This window comes from Hyperoodon ampullatus (assembly GCF_949752795.1).
Source record: "Hyperoodon ampullatus genome assembly, chromosome: 16".
NCBI classification, from domain to species: Eukaryota; Metazoa; Chordata; class Mammalia; order Artiodactyla; family Ziphiidae; genus Hyperoodon; species Hyperoodon ampullatus.
In genome coordinates, this window is record NC_136929.1 from 78367576 (window position 1) to 78375062 (window position 7487).

Sequence of the window (7487 nt, forward strand, 5' to 3'; positions counted from 1 at the left end):
GAACAGCATGTGTGGGAAACACAGAGACACAAGAGTATGCAGGGAAGTTCATCCATCTCTCAGTTCATCCATCCATCCAAGCATCCATCCATCCATCCATGCGTCCATCCATCCACCCATCCATTTGTGTCTCCATCCGTGCCTCCATCCCTCCATGCATCCATCCCTCCATCCCTCCATGCGTCCATCCATCCATCCACCCATCCATCCATCCATCCATCCCTCCATCCATCCGTGCATCCATCCCTCCATGCATCCATCCATCCCTCCATCCCTCCATCCATCCCTCCATCCAAGCATCCATCCATCCATGTGTCCATCCACTCTGAGGTAAAGAAAGCTTTACTGAGCACCCACTACTTGTCAAGCCAATGGTTGATTCCATTAGTGAACTTCCATGGGGTTTAGAGTCTATAAGGAAAGGCAGACATAGAACAAGGAATTATCAGTGACAAATGTTACCCGAGGGGATGTTCAGATTGCTGTGGGAAGTAGTCAAGGTTCAGTTTGGTGGTAGCATGGAATTTGTTTGGAAAAGTGGAAGGAGATGCTGCTGGAGATATAGGGGTGGTGAGCTGGGGACAGCAGGCTGTGACGGGCCTTGTGTGGTGATCTTGGCTACTATGGCAGAGACTTTCTTATGAATTTTTTGGGAGAGTGAGTGTTTTCAGACAAAAAACTGCTTATCTCAGACATTCTTATAGACAGAAACAATTGTGTGGCTAAGATTTGGCCAATGAGATACAAAAGGATATTGTTGAGGGGATAGATTCTGTAAAACTGTTTAAAGAGAGAGCTGACTCCGTTACCCTTTCACATTCCTGCCTTTCTAGCAGCCGTCGTGTGACTGACGCGACCATGAAGATGAAGTCATGAGTTAAGGGTCACAGAGTCCTCGAGTTTGTAGGCCATTGTGGATGTTGATGGGTTTGCTTTGAACATAGTAAATGTAAGCTACCTGTGGGGCTTCCCACGAGTTAACAGAACATCTGATGCTCAGTGAACTCGGCTGTCAAGGAAAGGCCACCTCTTGCTCCACACCTGAGATGCCAGATAAAACACAAATACAATACAAATGCAGAGCCACGTTTAAATGGGACCTCTCTCGACCCCAGAGATGAAGATGCAAGTTGAGGTAGGTGGGAGCTGAAGGCACGGACGAGGGTGCTTCTCCTTAGAGGAACGAGGCCATTATGGTGGAAACTGAGTGAAGTCTGGACCGTAAGTGGCTGACCCTTCTCTGAACGTGAATGAAGCACCTGCGTCCAGCCTGAGCACACAGCCCCGTAGCTGCGCAGGTTTCTTGCTCGGGGCTGAGGCTGGAACAGAGCTGATGTGAGAAACTGGAACCGGAGGGGCATCTCGCACCGCAAGGAGCCCAGAGCTGAGACATGGCAGCGACCTACGGGCAGGACTTGGAGCAGTGACGCCACAGTGTGTGAGCGGAAACACACAGCTGCCCCTCGCGGAGGCCTGCATGGAGGACCGTCCCTTGGAAGACGGCTCAGACGACAGTGCACCCAAGAGACCACAGACAATGTGTGAGCTGAGTGTGCCTGTCACGGAAGCATGTTCAACGTGTGAAGAGGGACAGAGAAGGAAGAGAAGCCATGAGGCAAGAACAGGAATCTTGTGGAGAAGAGAAATCTAGAAATGAGAAATGCCAAGGCAACAACCATGGGGTTGGTGGATTACCTACTGACCTGGCTGGAGTGAGCTTGTGAAACTTGGTAGGAAATCACCTGGAATGTAGCACTGAGGGGCCAATAGATGGGAAACACGAAGGGGAAGGGGAGAAACAGGGAGGTAGAAGTTTCAAGTATTGTCAGGCTGTGCCCATCAATAGACGGCGCTTTGTCGCGTGAACGTTTCCAAGAGCGTCTGTATTGTGTGTGTGTTTTGCCTTCTCAGCCCTGCGGACCTGCCTGCTGGGCCCTGGAGGAGGGACCTAGGCCTGTGCTGGGAGCCCTGGTCCTGTAAACGCTGCTTGAGCAGGACAGGGAGCTCAGGAGGGTGAGCGTTCCTTCCTGCACCTCTTCCGCTTCTGAGTGAGGTTGGGTGGGTGACACAGAAGGAAAAGCCCAGGAAACTCTCCTGGACAAAGTTACTGCCCGTCTCTGAGGCTTACCTTCCACGTCCGAAGGCTGGATGAGGAGAAGGTCTGTGTCAAGATGCCATTGGGGGTGTGTGCTCTGGGGCGGTGACCAGCCCAGGGCCTGGCTCACAGGAGGTGCTCGATAAATAACCCCCTTTTCTGCTCCCCTTGGGCACTGATGAGACTCCCTGTGCATCTGGCAGAAAGAAAACTAACCACGGCTTTGTTCGTGGGAATGATGGGTAAAGTAGTTACCGTGCATTTTGAATACCAGGTGGCTCCATGGGTCACGAGCTGTCACACTCTCTGCTCTTTCACCCTCACGAAGAGGGAAAAGGAAAAAGTGTTTGTTCCATAGAAAAAGTCTCCCAGTCTGTCCCCACCCTGGGACGGGAGGGAACAGTGCTCCTGGAATCTGAAGGATTTGCTACACCCCGAGGAGCAGTGTCACTTGTTGTGAGTGGGAACAAACGATTTCTGAGGCTACCTTATTGACAGAAAATTATATTTCATATGTTTACCTCACATTCCTATTCCTTTCACATCAGATTTGCCCTAGTATCTTTTAATGAAAATGACAACGAAAAATAAAAATATGCCAGAACAAAAAATCTCCCGACTTCTGTTTTTCTAATTGTAAGCAGTACCCTGTTTGGTGTAGAATATTAGTAAATATACCATCTAAGCATATAAACAAGCACATTAAAGTCATCCTAACCCACTCACGGCCCCAGTCCTTTGCCCACTCTCTGAGCCAGTGCCCTTTGCCATGTTCTTTGGTGGTGCCCTCCCTCTGGGAGTGGGCTTTTTTCTCACCCCTGGACGTTGGGCCCTGCCACCTGGCTTGCTTTGGCCCCTAGGATGGGCAGACGTCACCCTGTGCCGTTCCTGAGGCTGTGCCCCCAGAGCCCTTTTGTGGTTCTGCCACAGCCATGACAAGGCCGTGTCCAGGCTGGCCCGCTGGTCCTGGAGGAGGGGGGACTCCAGGCGACAGCTGCCCTGCTGCAGTGCCCTAGGCACGCCCCGCCTAGAGCTGCGAGCTGCCCGAGACCCTGGCCTCCGGGAGCAGATCAGCTGAGCCCCCAGACGTGCGAGCAGCAAGGGCTCCCGTTCTTTTCTGCTGAGGTTTCCCTGCGGCAAAAGCTGGCAACCCAGCATCGTTCTTCCACCTGGGGGTTTCTCGTCTCAGTGTCTCTCCCCCAAGCTGGTCTCACTCCCTCTCTTTCTCTGCTGTTCCCTTTTCTCTTTTTAAGAACAGGCGAATCCTCACATATGAAATCCTGCCATACGTGCAATTCCCTATCCTCATCTTTCACTTTAAAGACACAAAAGATTCTCTATAACATCATTTTTAGTAGACACTTTAGTATTTCATGGTAGGTATCTACCATAATTCAGATAAATCATATTATTGGAAATTTAGGTCATCTCCATTTATTTTTATATCATTAAAAATTGCAATGAACATGTTTCTTCATGTTTACTTATATGTAAAAATGATTTCTTCAGAGAGATTCTTAGAATTGGAGATACTGGGTCAAATGGAATGAATATTTTAGAAGCTTTTGGTAGAAATTGACAGACTGCTTTCCAGAAGGGTTTAATTTTTGTACCGTTCAACCAGTGGAATATGGGAGTGTTTATTTCCTTATTCCTCACAATTACTTAGTACTTTAGTTAAATGTTTTAGGTAGATAAAAAAGGGCATGTAGTTTAATTTTTTCTGATTCTTTGAACGTTTTGATAATTTACTTGTTTGTATTTCCTTTCTCTTAGGGCCATGTGCATATGTTTTCTCAAAAGAGTAAAAGTATCTACTAATGGGAAAATTTTGACCTAGAAGTTTTGTATTATTTTGTGATCATACCTATTGTTGCTTCCCTTTGGGATTCTTTCCCCCATTGTTTTGAAAATTCTTTTAAACCTTCACAGGCTCTCACCTCTTGCCCGTGTGAATATTGTAGAAATCAATGCACACTTGTTGACTGAAAGAATGATTTTCTTGACCAGTATTCTCCCATCGTAATTTCTTTCTGCAAAAAATATCCCTCCCGGGCACTTTTCCTTCAACACTGTGTGTGGTTTATGTTTCCCAGAGTCGCAGGAGGGTGCAGCTAACAAGCAGGCTGGGGGTGAGGCAGCTTCCCCACATCAGCTGGCTGTGCCCGTGCCCAAGGCTGCCCGGCTCCTACCTGCAGCTCAGGAAAGGCTCCGTGCCTGCGTGCGGGACCTGGGCTCGCGGCGGCTCCTCCTTTGGTGTCACCCCAGGGGAGGCTTCTGGGTCCTGGGTGCTGCTCGGGGCTGGAATAAGAGGGATGAGAGGCACCCTTTCAGGCCTCTGCTGCCCGGTGAGACACCCCCTCAACCAGAATAAAAAAGACACTGGCTGCTTTTAACGTCTCCCTGGGGCGTCTGAGCTTAGAGGAAGATGAGATTTTACATGATGGAGAAACTGACAAACCCTTAGATCCCCTGAACGGGGACGACTGGGCCCACGCAGCCGTCCCTGTCCAGCAGGTGGGTGACTTAGTGCCAGGAGCAGAATTCACCCCGACATAAGCCAGCTCGGCATATTGATTATTTTGAGCTGAAGGCAACTGAGGTATAAGCACAGCTCTCTGCCTCCCATATTTGCCTAAAAACAGGACTGACCTTTTGAAGGGGCCCCTCCCCTCCCTACCAGGAAGCTCACAAGTTAATCACTTACCAGCCCAGAGACGCCACCAGAGGAATTTACATAAAAACCAGCCCTATCCACCATGACTTTCCCATATATTTACCATCCCACAATTTGCCATCCTAGAAACTCAAAGTGCTTTTCTTTCGTCTTATCACTTCTCTAAAAATGTACTGTTCTTTGGTTAAGACGCTGTATAGGCCCCAGTTCTAACCACCCCTTCCAGGTACTCAGCATGGAGGGCTCCTACCCTTGGGCCATGCACATGTGAATGAGCTTCTGCTTGCTTTTCTCTTGTTGCCCACGTGGAGAGCCTAAGAAGGGTAGAGGAAAAGGGTCTTTTCCTTCCGTACGTCAGCTGGCTGTGCTCTGCCCGAAGCTGCGTGCTCTCTTCCTGTGGTCCAGTGACTGCTCTCTGCCGTCACCTTCCAGGCCTGGGAGGGGACTGTGCTGCCTGCACCTGGACAGCCTTCACAGCCTTCACATGACTCTCTTATTACACTTTTCTCAAACTTTCCATCTAGAATAAGCCAGCTGCTTCCTGCTGTGGCCCTGGTCAGTATAGGATGTACTCTTCAGGGTCCTCTTGGGCCCGTCAGTTCCAGATCTCAGTTTCCACGCCTTGAAATGGGACGGCTGGGTGACCTCCAGGGAGCCTTCGGGCCTTGAGGATGGGTCTCAGTTCACGAGTCAAGCCTGAGCACTCTCACCGCCATCTGTTCTCCTCTAGGAAGACCCTTCGCCAACACCAGCTGGTGGGACCCACCCTTATTTAAAGCCTATCTTATCCTTCCTGATCCTTACACACTTCTTTAAATCTCTAGAATCTTTTATTATAATGGTTATATGGTTCTTCCTGACCCTTTCGGCCCTGTGTCAAAGGCAGCAATAAACATCTGTGGAGTGACATTATCCCCAGGTTGTAGCCCATGGAGCTGGCTGGAAGATGTTTTCTCAAGATCTGCAGTGTCCAGGGCAGAGTCCAGTCTAGAATCCAGGCCTCCAGGTTCCTAACTGGCCTTTCTTTTGTGTGATTCTTCTTTCTGGAGTCCCTGACCCTCCAAGGGCCCCAGGCCTTGTGATCTTAGCAGGAGTGTCTAGATTCTTCCCCCCTTTCTTGCAGGAGACTTCAATTATTTGTATAAGCTTTCTAGGCACCTTAAATCAGCAAACCAACAGGAGAGATATTTCTGGGAAGAAGGACCATTGTGGCTTTGGTGGACGGATCAGAGGGGAGGGCCGGGCAGGGTGAGCTCTGAGGCTCTGAGATTCAGACTCCCTGGGCAGAAATCCCAGCTCCTTCCTATAACATAACCTCTCTGAGCCCCAGCTTCCTCACCTTTAAAATAAACAATCATATCCACTTCACAGGGTTGTTGGAAGGATTAGATAGCAGATAAAGGGCTTATCTCAGTATCAGTAAACACAAGCCATCCATGATGTTACCACTTATTGGTAGTAAACGGGGGTGGCACGGGGATGAAGGGAATTGCAGACCACGGGGTCTGCACAGATGAAGAGAAAGCAAGTCAACATAAGCGAGCAAACTATCTCAGCCTCTCCTGGACTTGGAGGAAGACCAGAGACCGTGGGTCTACACCCAGAGAGAGGTGCAGGTCATAGGAAGGCAAATCAGAAGGAGGGGTGGGATATGAAGTCTGGGATCAGCCGAGTGAACGTGGCCTCGTCCCCATGGGTGGGAACAACCCCAGTGAGTGACACGAGCTCTGATGAGCTACTCAAACCAGCAACCGCTTGGCCAACGAGGGTGGCCACGACAATGGGGGTTACCACGGGCAGGGAGCCCTGAAGTCTTGTAGCTGGATTAGAGTGGGTTGAGGCCCTAAATCAGGTGCTGGTTGTAAAAACAAGAATCTTGGTGCCAGGGAGCTGAGGGTGCCGATGCCTGCCCCACCCTGGGCTTTGGTGCTCCTCGTGGGAGGGTAGAGGCTGGGGCTTCAGGAGTGTGTCATTCGCCAGTTGAGGGTCTTGTTGACAGGCAGAGAGAGGCCGTTCACCAACCCGACCAGATGCCTTGGAAGAACAGACAATCCTGTAACTTTCCTCGAGTTCTGGGCCCAGAAAGGAACAGCGATAGACCAGGACATCATTGCTATATCAACGTGGACAAGTGCGCCGACCTGAGCTTGGGACTCTGTGTCCCCCTGGAGCCTGGCCGCTGACTGCTGGGTGCTCTTGGGGGGCCCAGGCACCTGCCCAGCATCAGTTAAGACCTGACGAGGGTCGTGGCCTCCCTAGTCTGTGCCCCCAGGCTCCTCAGGACTCGTGTGCCGTGATGGATTCTGCCCTACTGCGCTGGGGGCGCCCAGGTGGGGACTCCTGAGCAGAGGCCTTCTGAGTCCTCCTTCTCTCAGACACGCTGCCCTCAGACAGGACTTGGGAACTGTGCCCCCCTCCTGAGCTCCCCGTGAGGGTCCAGGTAAGTTAGTGGACTGGGGAGTGTGTCTCAGACACACTTCTTAGAGGAGGTACAGAGGCCCCCGGTGGAGCAGGGGTTCATCTCGAGCACAGGCCACGCGTCTTGGGTTTCTGACCCGAGTGCGGGGCACCTGCCGAGCATGAGGCCCAGGTGTGTGTGAGCGTGTGGACATCAGCGTGGTGTAGTGTGTGCGTGTGCGTGTGTGGTACGTGTGATGTATGTGCACACGTGAGTGTATCTGTGGGCACGTGTGGGTATGTGATACGCGTGTGTGG